Raw genomic sequence first — 14,966 nt, 5'->3', positions numbered from 1 at the left:
GCTTGTAATTTCTGGCATTTTTTTCATCATAAGTACAGATGCAGCTGATCTGGTCATATTTGTCTTTGTATGAATACAAGCTTGGTAACCATAACAACTATTCTGTGTATGGGAAACTGAGGGTGGGTCTCAGCATGGTATATACATACTTTAGGCATACTTTGTCTGTGTGATTTGGTTTGTAAAATACTATATTTGGGCCTGGGATAAAATGTCACATCAATCCCATCAACTTGCAGCCTAGATTCTCTGGAAGATAAATAAAGGTAGTTCTTGACTTAAGACCACAATGGTAGCCAACATTTCTGTAGTTAAGTGGGACATTTGTTAAATGTGTTTTGCCCCATTTTACGGTCTTTCTTGCCATAGTTGCTGAGTCACTGCAGTTGATAATTTAGTAATTTAGTAACCTGGTTATTAAGTGAATCTGGTTTCCCCATTGACTTTGCTTGTCAGGTCACAAAAGGTGATCACATGACACAGGACACTGCAACCATCATAAATATGAGTCGGTCGCCAGGCATATGAATTTTGATCATGGGGATGCTGCAAAAGTCATAACTGAAAAACTGTCATAAGTCACTTCTAAAATATAGAGGAGTAAGATCTTAATAGATTAGGAACGGATCTTGCAGATCATCAAGTGCAGTGGTTCTCAACCTTTCTAATGCCGCGACCCCTTAATACAGTTCCTCGTGTTGTGGTGACCCCCAACCATAACTCTAGTGCCAATTCTGTCAACAGATCTTTCAGCTGATTGGCAGGAAGTTCAGAGGGATACCCCCACTGTCAATGTCTGATTGGTCGGATTGTAAAAATATGTTCCAAAGCGCCAGAATAGAAGCTTTAGTTCCTAACACTGGGGAAATTTTGTCTTTTCTCGTGTGGTCTTAGGCAGCCCTTGTGAAACGGTCATTTGAGCCCCAAAGGGGTCCTGACCCCCAGGTTGGGAACCACTGATCTAGTGCAACCCTCTGCCCAAGCATCTATCCTCTACCTAGGATTGAACTCATAATCTCCTCATTGTGAGACAAGAGCTCCACCTTTAGGCCATAGCTTAGTGTTGCTTCAAACTAGCTTTGTGCTTTGTAGAATATTAAAAGTTTATGAATGTACTATTATTTTTAAAAAAGTGTTTTCAATTAATTAAACTGTCATATTTGTATAAATAATTTTAAGAGTATTCACTGAGACTGACTCTGACCTTTATTTTTTTATTTTTTCATCCAGAAACCTTCTGCCAAAATGTCTGACACCGAAGAAGTGTAAGTAGAAACAGACTTATAAGGGTCCTTGCTGGTTGGGATTTTTTGGTAATGCCAAACTACCAGTTTTCATATGTAGAAGGATCAAAATTCTATTCCAAAGGCAATGAACCAAGGTGTTTAATGATCAAGTAGGTTAATATATCATAGTTGCTCGGTTCAAATGTCCAAAAAGAAAAAAAAATCATTTAGTCTTCTATCAAACATACTTTTATTAAAATATAAAAAAATATATTTATTGCTTGTTTAGGTGCAGAATATAACTTCTTTACAGGTGTATTGTAATTATGGAGGAGACAATGTGACTATATAAATATAATGTTATATATCTGAATAGATAGATAGCTATTGATATGGGTATATGTGTGATGACCCAGAGCAAGGCACGGAGGCAACACAGCCAGCTGATAATTGAGACTCCCCTTTATTGCTCCAACTTTTCCCCAAGTTGGGGAAAAGTTATGGCAAGCATAAACAAAGCACTCACACACACCTCCAGCGGCCTCTGGCTGAGAGTAGTCCAGCAAAAGGCTGTTAGAACAATGGCTTCAAGATAAAAAGTTCAACGAAGCTAAGGAGCAAAGCAGTGCGTCCACGAAGCAAAGGAATAATGCAACGGAATCCATGAAGCAAAGGAGCAATGGTAAGGCAAGAAGTCCAGCAAACTCCAGACATCAACAACAGCACACAAAACTCCTCAAATTCAGTGCTTGTTCAAGCACCCCTCCCACAACATGAGGCTACCTTTGAAAAGTGTTCGGAAACTTCAGATCGTGCAGAATGTGGCCGCGAGAGCTATCATGGGGCTTCCTAGATTCGCCCACGTTTCTACAACACTCCGTGGCCTGCACTGGCTGCCGATCAGTTTCCGGTCACAATTCAAAGTGTTGGTTATGACCTTTAAAGCCCTACATGGCATTGGACCAGAATACCTCCGGAACTGCCTTCTACCGCACAAATCCCAGCGGCCGATAAGGTCCCACAGAGTTGGCCTTCTCCGGGTCCCGTCGATCAAACAATGTCGTTTGGCGGGCCCCAGGGGAAGAGCCTTCTCTGTGGTGGCTCCGGCCCTCTGGAATCAACTTCCCTGGAGATTAGAACGGCCCCCACCCTCCTTGTCTTTCGCAAGTTACTCAAGACCCACCTATATCGCCAGGCATGGGGGAACTAAGACATCTCCCCCAGGCTTATTATATTTCATGTGTATGTGCTGTATGGTTTTTAATTGTTGAGGTTTTTATATATTTTATTATTAGATTTGTTCCATTGTTATACTGTTTTTATTACTGTTGTGAGCCGCCCCGAATCTTCGAGAGGGGCGGCATACAAATCTAATAAATTGAATTGAATTGAACTGAATCTTCTTAAGTCTCAGTCTCCAGTTCTGCTTTGGAAGAGGGGTGGGGCACTCTCCTCCTGAGTAGTCAGATTGGCCTGCACTGCTCCTGCATCCTTTCCACTATCTGTATTCAAAGATCGGGGGGGGGGGGGGGGCGGTCCTTGATCATCGTCTGAGCTCCGTCACTCCTCATCTCCATTGCCTGCTCTCTCTTCCCCCATCTTCAGTTGTCCTGTCCCCATTCCTTCCTGTTGGCAAGCCATCCCAAGCCTGAGTGACTCAGGGCTGCCTCCTCAACATCCATAGGCCCCAGCTCTAGCTCATTTTCCTTCATGGACTCAGGGTCTGAAGGGGCCAATATGTATACCTGTATTTTATATACACAACACACACACATATGTATGTATGCATGTATATGTATGTATGCATACATGCTTTTTGCTCAATGATTGCAAATATTATTTATATTTGTTTTCAATTAGTTTTCTTAATTCTTAGTATTTCTAATGCCTTCAATTCCGGTTTCTGCAGCTAAACTGGAATCTACTGAAGTTCCCCTCTTATAAATAACAAGAACAAAGAACAAAGATAATACTCTGAGTATTACAATAATAACATGAAAACACTATTGATGTAGCTCCTCAAGAGCTTAGATTGACATACAGTGATAGAAGAAAACAATTTGGTAGCTGAAGTGATGTTATCTAAAAGGACCACACATTAGTTAATGGCAGAGGGATAATGAAGGTGAAGGTGGAACTGGCTCACAAAATTGGATTTTGGAGAGAAACCTAAAACACCTTAACCAAATGAGATCAGAATAATGATTCAAGCATGAGGACAAACTTTCTCAAGGTGACAATTTCTGAAAGCTAAATTGGATATTTCAGTTGGAAATATGGATTGGCTTTTTTTCTAATTTAGGATATTTCAAATGTGTTGGGAATACAACATTGAACCTTCCCAGCCACTGTGTACAAGTTTGCAGATATACACATCTGAAAGGTTAATATTTGGGGAATTATAAGATATAACTATATAAAAAGCAAGTAATAACTACGTAAAAAATCTATAGTTTCCCAGGATTAGATTTCATGGTAGTTTGTCTTACTTCTGATCTAAACAGACAAATTTAATCTGATTTTTTTCTATTTCTTTCTGTTTGCTTTCTTACAGGGAACAAGTAGAGGGTGAGTAATTACTTATATGTATATGCTGTAAAATAGCTCATTGTGCCAATTTAATTTTGTAACTCATAGATGTTTTGATGTTTGACCAGATGTTTGACCAGTTAGGCATACTTTAGTTTTTAATTGAGTTGCCATGATTTATACCGTCGAGATCATTAAAAAAATTAAATAGATCTCTCATACTCCCTTATTCCATCTGTTGTCCCGTTGAGTTTGAGATCACTGAGAAATAAGAACTGTTCAATACGAAAAAGGGTATTTAGGAAACACAGCCTGTTCCTCATCTCCTTTTTGTGGCTTTGTTCCACAATAGCTCTTACTAGTTGTTGCCTAAGATAAGACTCATCAAGTTACCTAGTTCAAGTTCAACGGCTTCTAAAAGTAAATATTCCATTTCCATGTTTTGGAGGAATAGAAATTGAGCCCTCTCCCTCTCCCTGCCTTGAAAGGTATGGTATTTGAATGCTCCAAAAAGAATGTACAAATTTCTTGACCTCCAAGGTCCCTTAATTTTAAAGCCAGGAGTATGTATGTGGTTGTGTATGTGTTTTTTAAGACATATGAGGGTGAGTCAAAAAGTAATGCCATTTTTAAAATTTATTTACTTACTTACTTACTTACTTACTTACTTACTTACTAGATTTCTATACCGCCCCTCTCCGGAGAGTCGGAGTGGCTCACATGTAGGACATGTATAGTTACCAACACCGGAACATGTAGCATACATCAAAATGAAGCTGCTCCTGTGGATCACATCCCTACTTCTCAAACATAGTCCCCATTTCTCTCAATAGCAATGTTCCACCTTCGAATGAGAGCATGTATCCTTGATTTATAAAATTTTGTTGACTGTTCTTTGAGCCATTTCTTCACAGCAGTTTTCACTTCCTCGTCACTGGAATAATGTTTGCCTCTCAAACCCTCTTTCATGGGGTCAAAGAGACGATGCGTACACTGCTATACTCTAAAGTATTGTCCTCAAGCACATTTTGTAATCGTCTGTGAATATTCACAGGGCTTTCCCCCTCAGCAACAAGGAATTCAATCACTGCTCTTTGTTTTTAATGCAACTCTAAGGGGGGCAGCCATTTTGAATTTTCCTTGCGAGTCTACATACCTGAAAAGTAAGAAACAAAATATTTTAGAATGTAAATGATATCATCATTTATAACTGAGAAAAATTTCAGGTATTTTTTATCAAAAACTTCACCTGAAATAAAGAAAATGGCATTACTTTTTGACTCATCTTCGTATTTCTGGTTCTGTGTTCAGCAGATACTAGTATATACTGTATAAGTGTAGTTTTAAAGCAGTGTTTTCATAGATACATGAACCTTTGACTTATATTAAATTTACCACAAAATCAATACCTGATTGGGTTTCCAGACCATTGACATCTTATCCTATTCCATCTTTGTTCTGCCCTTCTTATTTTTTTCTTCCCGCTTTGTTGTTATAAAGCTGCTGCTGCCATCTGTTGGTCATCCATTATACAGTCTTTTACAATGTGTTTGTGACATAGCAGATTAGGCACAATTACTAGGCACCGCTTAGTTTTGTGTCTATCTTCCTTGAACAAGATTGATGCGAACTAAATACATTAATCATTTCCATTACACATTTTATGTTTGTGTCATTTTCATTACACATTTTATGTTTGTGTCTTGCTTTTGTGTATGGTGTGGAAACAGACTTTTTTGTATTGCAAACAAAAGTAAAAGGGTTTTTATTAGCTTTGGATGTTATTAGTTTTGGACTTTATTAGCTCTTTTATATTCTCTTTGGATCAGAAAGAGAAAACATTCATTTTTAAAAGTGTTTTGCTAAAGTTGATGCTATTTTTACATACAAATCTAATAAATAAATAAATTTATGGCATATTGAAATCACAAAACTGTTGTTTGAACACCTCCAAGGATACATATAGAATAAAATTTGTATTGAAGCAGAATCTGAAACAATATGGAATACCATATTTCTAAAAGTCTCATCCTAGGCAGATTTACCTGGCTGGTGCTGAGTCCCTATAGTTTTTTTTCTTGAAGAGGTTTCTTTTTTTGGGGGGGGGAGGAGGGTGTCTGTATATAATGAGCTGGGGTGGCGCACTGGTTAGAGTGCAGCACTGCAGACTACGTCAGCTAACTGCTAGCTGTAGTTCAGCAGTTCAAATCTCACCACCGGCACAAGGTTGACTTCCATCTTTCCGAGATGAGTTTGTTTGGGCGCAATATGCTGATTCTGTAAACTACTTAAAGAAGGCTGTAAAAGCACTATAAAACGGCCCGGACAGGGGAGAAATGCAGTGGGGTAGTGAAAATGGAGCTCCATCCCAGAGCAACCAATTTGCACTGAAAGATGTTGAAAGAAAATGCAGGGCATCTTGCATAAGCCACGCCCGTAGTGTGGTAGTAAAGATTTTGGTAGCCCTTCACTGCTATAGAGCGGTATATAAGTCTAAATGCTATTGCTAAATGCTATTGCTCTATTCCTTCTAATGCTCAGAATATTTATTTCTGTTTTTACTTACTTTGATTTTATAAAATAAACTGCCCAGAATTATCACAAATTGAGCAGCCTCTAGATATAAAGCAATAAAATACATTCCAAAGGATTTCAACTGGATGGATTATTTTCTGTTTAACGTGATTACAATTTCAGTTAGAGGGCTAGTCTTTGATTACACTCAGTGGAAAGTTGATTTATTTAAATGGTCTTGAAAAGAAGATCAACCTGAACATACATAATATATTTTAGCTGGATGAAGTTTTCCTGACTTCATTTTGTCGTTGACTAATGTACGTGGTATATTAAAGTTAATTTGCAATTTAAAGCATAACTTGTGTGAACAAAGGGAACATATAACTGTATTTTTACTATAATTGTATTCCCTTATCTTTTTTTTGCTCCCGGTGAGTTTTAATGGCCAGAAATAATTCTATGGAAGAAAAATAGGTGGGTAATGGCAAATTCAATTTTGCTTTACCTATCCCTTTTTTAATCATATTATTTCCATGACTTTATCATAAGAGTTTTCCTGCTATTTGCCATCAGCTGGGTTCTAGTCAAAAATTGGAGTGAGTTCTCAACAATGACTTTGGTGGCATTGCATAAGATACCTCATAATTATGTCTTTTTTCTGCTTTGATGAGTGGTCACTCACCAGAATTTCTCTAAAGAAATCTGAGTTTATTTTATTTATTTGTTTGTTTGTTTGTTTTGTCCAATACACAACGAGGGTTTTAGTGGATATATATCTATATACACATAGTAAAATACATGATGAAGGTTATAGAGAAGATACTCATAGTAAAATATATCTATGAAATAATAGAAAAGAAGATATAGTAATAGAACATATCAATGAAAAAATAGAAGAAGAGATATAGGAATAGAAGAAAGGTATAGGAGATATAGGAGAGCAATAGGACAGGGGACGGAAGGCACTCTACTGCACTTGTACTCGCCCCTTGAAGTTTTATTTCAGCCTGAACATTTGAGAGGAACAGCTTTGTAGGGTCAGGCTGTTCATGAATTATCAGCATGGAATCTTAGCTTTTAAGCCATCATCATGTGACTCTATCATATCACAACGAACATATATTTTATCATTATTCATTCCATGACTATAGGTAGGCAGAAACAATATTAATACAGTGTATATGGAGAATTCCTGTTAATATAACCATTACAGCACCAATATTTATTCATACAAATTCAAGTTTGTTGAAAAAGTAGATCACGAGAATACTTTCAGTGATTATACTAGCCACAGAAATTTTTTTTCATATGAGCACATGTTAATCAAGGAATTAAGGAAAACATTATAGCTTTATCATTTTATTTATTTTATTTGCTAATCAATTATAAGGCAAACCATTGAAGGCAAGTGATGGACAGCATACAATAATAAAATAATCATTCAGTCATTCCCCTAGTCACTAAAGCGTCGATATGGTTCAGATATAAGCATAACTAATTTATTTTTTGATTGACAACAAAGTTTTGCATGTTTAATGCAAAGCTTAATCTAATGAATTTAGTTAAAACTAAATTCCTTCTATTTTGACCTTTTGACCCATCCTGCAGATGTCCCAGTCAGCCAGTGAATTTCTTCTTTCAACCAATATAGTTTTACTTTGCAGAAACATAAGCTGTCATTTTGTAGGATTCTTATATCTTGCAATCTTATATCTGAATCTAAAGTCTCTTCTGCAGACTCTTATTCAAATCTTTCGTTCTTAAATGGACCAAATATATCATTATTATTTGTTGTTTGTATTTAATTGTCCCCTGAAGTTGATTTCTTTTGGGATTAAAAGAAGTGGTGGCTTTCTGTCTTCTGTTCTTTGATAAGAAAGGTTGGTTGTATTCTCAGCAAGTGTTTACCATCCATGTCAGTCTTCATATTGTAGTGTTAAGCCATGCTTTTGATCTTGCTGCTTTTCTTGTTTCCTTGTTTGTTTTTTTCTCTCAACGCAGAGGAATATGAAGAAGAAGAAGGTAACAGAAATGTACCCTGGAATGAACCTTTTCTTTCTCTGATGATCCATTGATCATCAGTTCTTTCACTGCCTGTTCATTCCTCTATCTCTTTGCTACTGATCTGTGAAAGACAATCTAAAATCCTGGAAAAAAAGCAAACCCAATTACTATGAATTGGCCGCTGTTTTTAATTCTAAAGGCTTAAGATTGGAGTGTGACAAGACAGTTAGTAATCTTGACCAAGTAGTTATTAGATTGCTTTTTTGTGCATTCAACTGAACGTATTTTATAGCCATTTAAATTGCAAAATGTAGTAGTAGAAATTCAAATTATAATATTTCAGCTTGATAATCTCCTAAATTAGATGTCCATGTAGGTACAATTAATTGGAAAATGACTGCCATTTTGAGTTGATTCATGAATTGATACATTTTTGCATAGCAATTCTTTGGAGGAAGGAGTTCAGAAGATTTGCTTTCTAAAAGGATCACCATTGCTAAGTTTATTATTTTCCAGAATTTGACCCAGGATGATACATTCCAGAATTAGCTCCATGAATCATGTTAAATGAAGCTTTTAAGATGGGAATATGATACTGTTACTAAATCATAGGAGTTACTAAACCCCATAGAATGGGATTTCTAATATAATGTAATCAAGTGAATATCATTTGCTGTGCACTAAGTACAAAATGGGATGGCAGTTGAAGGTGGGGAATACTTGCAAATACCTTGGCATTTGTTGCTAAAACATTGCTCTCAGTTTATAAAACAAGGAAAATATGTAAAGAAAAATAAGTTGTTCCTCAGGCATAGTTGGCCTCATTAGTGTCCTATTTATGATAAACCATTATAATTCCCCAGCTAATTGGCTATGGAATTCCAGGAGTGGAAGCCTACACATATTAAAGTTGCTGAGGTTGAAATATTCAGTCTGTATGAAAAAAAAGCAGGGATGTTTTCAATTGTGCACTAGCGTTTACCTTTATAGTGCAATATGGACAGTGATGGGCTGCTCCTGGTATGGTCAGGAACATAGTTCCGGTAGCAAAATTTGGAGCTCCACCCCAGAGCACCCAATTTGCAGTGAAAGATGTTGAAACAAAATGCATAAGCCACACCCACAGTGTGGTAGTAAAAATTTTGGTAGCCCATCACTGAATATGGAGAATAAAACTGGAACTGAGGTGGTAATTCTGTGTGGGATTCCCATACAGGAAAATTATAATCTTTGTTGGTGCTAAACAAGACCTCTATCTCACACCTAGCTCAATATAAAACCATATTAAAAACAACATAAACATGAATGATAAAAAGATTAGTATTATTAATAATACTAATCTTTTCATCATTCCTGTTTATAGTGTTTTTAATTCCTTTGCATGATTACTCTGAATCAAGAAAGATGATGCTCTAAGTCATGGGTGTCAAACTAGCTGCATCACGTTGATGTCACATGATGTTTCACAATATTTTCCCCTTTTGCAGGGCTGGGGTGGACATGGCCTGTATGTGACACCTCCGGCCTGCAGGCCGCCAATTTGACACCCCTGCTCTAGGTCAAGAAAAAACCAGTGCTTGCAAAATGAATGAAGGCACCATTTGAACTCCACCTTCAGGACTTTATTACAGTTTCAAAGAGATAATCAAGGATTCTAACCTGATACAGGCAACTGAAAGGCTTTCTTTTCTTCCTAATTCTATCTCTCTCTTTCCCCCCCAAATATATTCTCTTGACTAGATGGCTCCATAATCTGCATGCCTCTTTCCCTGGAGGGTATTTCCTTAATATCTTTTGGTTGCTGGTTTTACATCTTTGCCTAACTTGTACCTGTCTACTTCTAAGGTGGTCACTTCCAGGGTATATGTTCTCTAACCTTACATTTCTCTAGTCTTAACTCATAACTATTAATGCTGTGTTAAATATATTAATCTTTTTTTATCTTTGCCTCTTGTTCCATTATGTTTTCCCCACATTCAGAAGAAGCCCAGGAAGAAGGTATGTGATAGCTCCTATATTTCTTTCCTTTTTTAAGAAGAGTGCACACTTGTTTATGCAAAGAACTCCTGACATGACAGAAGAAAAGGCACATGAGGAAAAGGACAGGGAAAAGTATGCATGAGAATCAAAGATCATTCACGTTGGGGCTTTCAATGTCCAAATATTATCTTAGTGTCACTCATCTGCAAGAAGATAAAGTGTGTGTGTGGAGGGGACATACGCATTTCAGGGCAGTTTATTCCAAAGGCATGGGCTATTCGGTGTAAAGGCTTTCCTGGATATCCCCCCCCCCTTCAATCTGATGAGGTGGAAGAATCTAGAATATTCCTTTGAATATTGTTTTTCAAAAGTTGATACACTGAGAACTTAACCAAAACTACTTCACGTGGATAATAGTCTTTCTCAATGACTTTCGTTTAGGAATTCGGCAATTGAGAGACACTATATTACTGTATAAACTAAACAGTTGAATTATGGAAACTTGTTTTAATCCTTGATTACCAATATGTAGTTTTGTACCTCACCTTTTATTCCTATCCAAGTGAAAGAGACAAATAGTCAACATTTCAATTTACCACCTGCATAGGACTTGCTTTATCTGCCCTACAATATTTTAATTATTCTAAATCCTTTCCCTTTAATTTGATATTCCTCACACAGTTAGAAGCATTTTAATTTCATGCTTCTTGTTTTCCACCCTGTGAAACTAGGTTAATAATAAAAAATATGGGTTACTAATCAAGTAAATAAATACTGTACAATAATATTGTTTTCTTCTGTTGTTTCTCTCTTTATTTTTAACAATGCTTCCCACCTGAAGAAGAAGCTCAAGAAGAAGGTATGTGTTAATGCTGCTCAGTTCTCAGGATTTTAAGAGAGATGATAGGAAACTATTATGGAAGAAGGGAGAATATGGTTAAATTTAGTAACCATACTAATTAAATGAATACTTTGAGAAAGGAACACTGTCGATATATTTTACTTGGACTTAAGTAAGGCATTTGATAAAGTAAACCATAACCTCCTACTAAATAAAGTAGAAAAATGTAGGTTAGACAGCATCACCACCAGATGGATTTTTAACTGGCAGACCAACCACACTCAACATGTAATCCTCAATGAAACTGAATCTACATGGAGGGAAGTATGCAGTGGAGTACCCCAAGGCTCTGTTTTATGACCAGTACTCTTCAACATCTTCATCAATGACTTGGACGAGGGGATAGATAGGGAACTCATTAAATCTGCAGATGATATCAAGCTGGTAAGAATAGTTAGCTATGCTTAAGACTAAGAAGATAGTCTTAAGATACAGAAGAATCTTGACAGACTTGAACTTTGAGTGCTATCTAACAAAATGAAATTCAATGGTAAAAAAGTAAGGTTGTACATTTAGGCAAGAAAAACAGAATGCATAGGTGCAGTATATGTGGTACCTTGCTCAATAATAGTAATTGTGAGAGGGATTTTGGAGTCCTAGTGGACAACCATCTATTCAGTTTTGGTCGCCACAATATAAAGAGGATGCGAAGACTCTAGAAAGAGTGCAGAGAAGAGCAACAAAGATGATAAGAGACATTAAAACATATGAAGAACAGTTACAGGAACCATATTATATTATATTACAAATGAAAAGGAAATAGATGTAGCCATAATTTTCATGAGGCATAATTTCCCTATTTATTGTTTATGAATCTGCTTGATTATAACTCCTATCCAAACTCTTTGACCAGTTGGCTTGTTGGCTAGTGAGGACAGGAGAGAAGGTCACTTTCATTCAGTGACTGATTTTATGATATTTCAGCTAACATGTCTGGAACAAAAGAAATGACATTTTGTAACGATTAGTTAGATAAATACAGCTTAGACGGTCCTTCCTTTGAACAAACAGTTCTTACCATTGATTTATATGGCTGTAATTACAATATAACAGATGTTCAAGAAATGCAGAAAGGAGAATGCTAATGAAACAATGATAAACTGGAGTTTTAAATTCTTCTTTTTCTTTCCGTGCATGACAGCTTTCATTTATGTATTCATGGTTGAAAATTATATTGCCAGAATGAGCTTTTGAAATGTATCAGGTATATAAGTAGCTGCTTTCTGGAAGTCCCACCTGGATTTCTGGCAAAGTGTAGTTCAAAGCATGAACTTGTGAACTGATCTAGATGGCCAAGATATCTTGCTTGCAGAAACTTGGTAGTCTATATGTTTCTGAAAAAAAATGAAGGAAGAATGTACCATACAAGCAGGTTCAACATTATGCAAAGACATAATGTGGTTTGTCATCTTGAGTAGTGATTTTTTTAAAAAAAATTGCTAGCCTAGCTAGTTGGTTTAATTAATTATAGTTAAACAAAGTACGATTTTGCACGAGATTGGAACCTACTACAGATAGGAGATTTGAAAAAAGTGGCAAATAGATTCCTGCTGTACCTTTTTCAATTCATCTTCCTATTAAATTGGCCCTGCATTTTCCATGTGGTTTTAGTAGAAGGAGGAGTTATTCTCTGTGTGCACACTTGCTTCTTCCTGGATCACCTGTAGATTGGCTTCATTTTGCCATGTGTCCCAGCAATCCCACAAATACCCCATAGAGGCATCTAGAACAACAATCACTAATTTCGAATTTATTTTTATTATTATTATTTATTGGCTTTGTATGCCGGCCATAGGGACTAGACAATTAAACATAAAATTAAACATAAAACATAAAACATAAAAAAGTGATGAGATTTTGATCACCCAGTTGTACCTATCATTTGGAAGCCAGTGGTGCTCACTGCAGATGCCTCACCTTTAGACATGTGGATGATGGTCTGTTTTGCAGATAAGGAATATTTGTATCAATATTTCTGCTAGAAACAACACTGTGACTGATGGCACAAAAGATCTTGGGATTCTAGGATCTTCCTTATTTGTACCTTCTTCTCTTGTTGGGATGATTCAAAAAGTGATCTCATGAAGCTGGTCTACAACAAGAAATGAAAACTAATGAAATTCAAAGTAGAATTTTCAAACAATAAAACCAATTCCAGATAGGTGCTAGTGTGATAGAGCAAATGTAACAAAATTCTCGTCACATTGTGTGATTAAATACCTGAAAACTTAAGGAAGGAAGAGATAAAGAACAACTGCTCCTGGTTCTGGCTTGGCATTGCACATGCAACAAAAAAATAGAAATTGTTCCTGGAACAGACTGATCTTTTCCTTTGGTGTCATTGCGTTTTACTAGTATAAGCTAAATTCATACCCTATGACCCTCTGTATTCTTTGAGAGAAAATATGTAAGTGTATGTGTGTGAAGGGAATAGTATAAACCAGGGCTGCAAATTCCGGGCCCTTGGGCTGGATGCATCATGCTCTGGCCATGCCCATGCTCCTTTTAGCGAAGGGGGAGGAAATCCTCTTACGTCACATGATGCTGCCATGAGTTTGACACCTCTCATTTAAATTAAACACTTGGGAGGGAGAGATGGATGGATGATGGATGGGTGGATGGATGGATGGATAGGTAGATAGATAGATAGATAGATAGATAGATAGATAGATAGATAGATAGATAGATAGATAGATGAGCTAGATGTGCTCCTCATAAATTAATCTAATACCTGAAAAACAGCTGTGTCCTTCAAAGCTACCTGTATTTACTGGTCTTGAAATCTTCTTCAAGTTTTGATATTTATGTTTTCCTTAGTTTCATTTGCATGCTCTGCATTCCAATAAAGCATTTGCTAATATGCATACTATAATTCCATGTTTTAAGATTTAACTGCATTACCCTTTCTATAATAAGCCATTGTCTTTCTCAATACTATCTTAAAACACTTCATGGCTGTTGCATTTCCCCCCTTTTCTAATATTCTTATTTTCTATTTTCTCAATTTTATTTCATCCATGATACTTCCCATCTGGTGAAGTTCATGAACCAGGTATGTGATTTGACTTCTGAATTCTTCTCTTTCCATCTCATATTGGTGTGTGCAGAAATGTGATGTTGATGGAAGAGAACAGAACAACACATTACCTTAACAAGTTCTTTCTTTCTTAACTATCTCTGTTGACTTATAAATTGTGCAATTACCATGTACAAGGACATGCAGCCTTGTCGTTAGCATGTAAAAAGTTGTTATATAAACTTTTTTATTTCTATATTTATTTCTATTAAAAGTGCATATAACAACTTTGGGATGTAAAATTATTGACAATACTTTTTAGCCCAGGATTCTTAGCTGAAAATTCTAGAACTGAAAAAGTGAATTTTTGGAGTGGCAGGGCTCACATCCTTTTCAGAAACTTTTCTGAAACTTATCTAGAAATTATTTACGATGTGTGAATTACATACATTGTAAATCAGTGCAATGGTGTCACAGTTACATTTTATAAATTTAGGTTCAAATCCTTGCACCTAAATTTATAAGTCCCCAAATACTGAACTCACTAGATCATTAGAATTAAGAACTTGAACCTAAATTTGGACTAGCCTCTATCTTTAACCTCAAAATATCTCACAGTTTTATTGTAATAAAATGAAGAAAGGCTCCCATTTATGCCATATGTAGTGCCCCCCCCCTAAAAAGTTGGGATATTATAACAATAATAAGCAAGAATAAAACCTTTGTGGATAGTTGTTTCATGTAAATATTGGACAATTTCTGTATGTGAATTGTGGTATCTAGAATTACAATT

At 36.3% G+C, this 14,966-nt stretch overlaps 1 long non-coding RNA gene across 1 annotated transcript in view; it reads right to left on the bottom strand.

The window, feature by feature from the left end:
• Positions 1-9,876: 9,876 nt before the first annotated feature.
• LOC139174519 (uncharacterized) overlaps positions 9,877-14,966 on the bottom strand; it is a 40,306-nt gene continuing 35,216 nt past the window's right edge. Inside the window, exons 4-5 of the long non-coding RNA XR_011560364.1 lie at positions 13,075-13,249; positions 9,877-12,491 (exon numbers count right to left, since the gene is read on the bottom strand). This is a non-coding gene — a long non-coding RNA (uncharacterized lncRNA). The remainder of the gene's footprint in view (positions 12,492-13,074; positions 13,250-14,966) is intronic.

This window comes from Erythrolamprus reginae, chromosome 1, assembly GCF_031021105.1.
Source record: "Erythrolamprus reginae isolate rEryReg1 chromosome 1, rEryReg1.hap1, whole genome shotgun sequence".
Lineage (NCBI taxonomy): Eukaryota > Metazoa > Chordata > Lepidosauria > Squamata > Dipsadidae > Erythrolamprus > Erythrolamprus reginae.
This window is presented reverse-complemented; position numbering and strand designations above follow the sequence as displayed.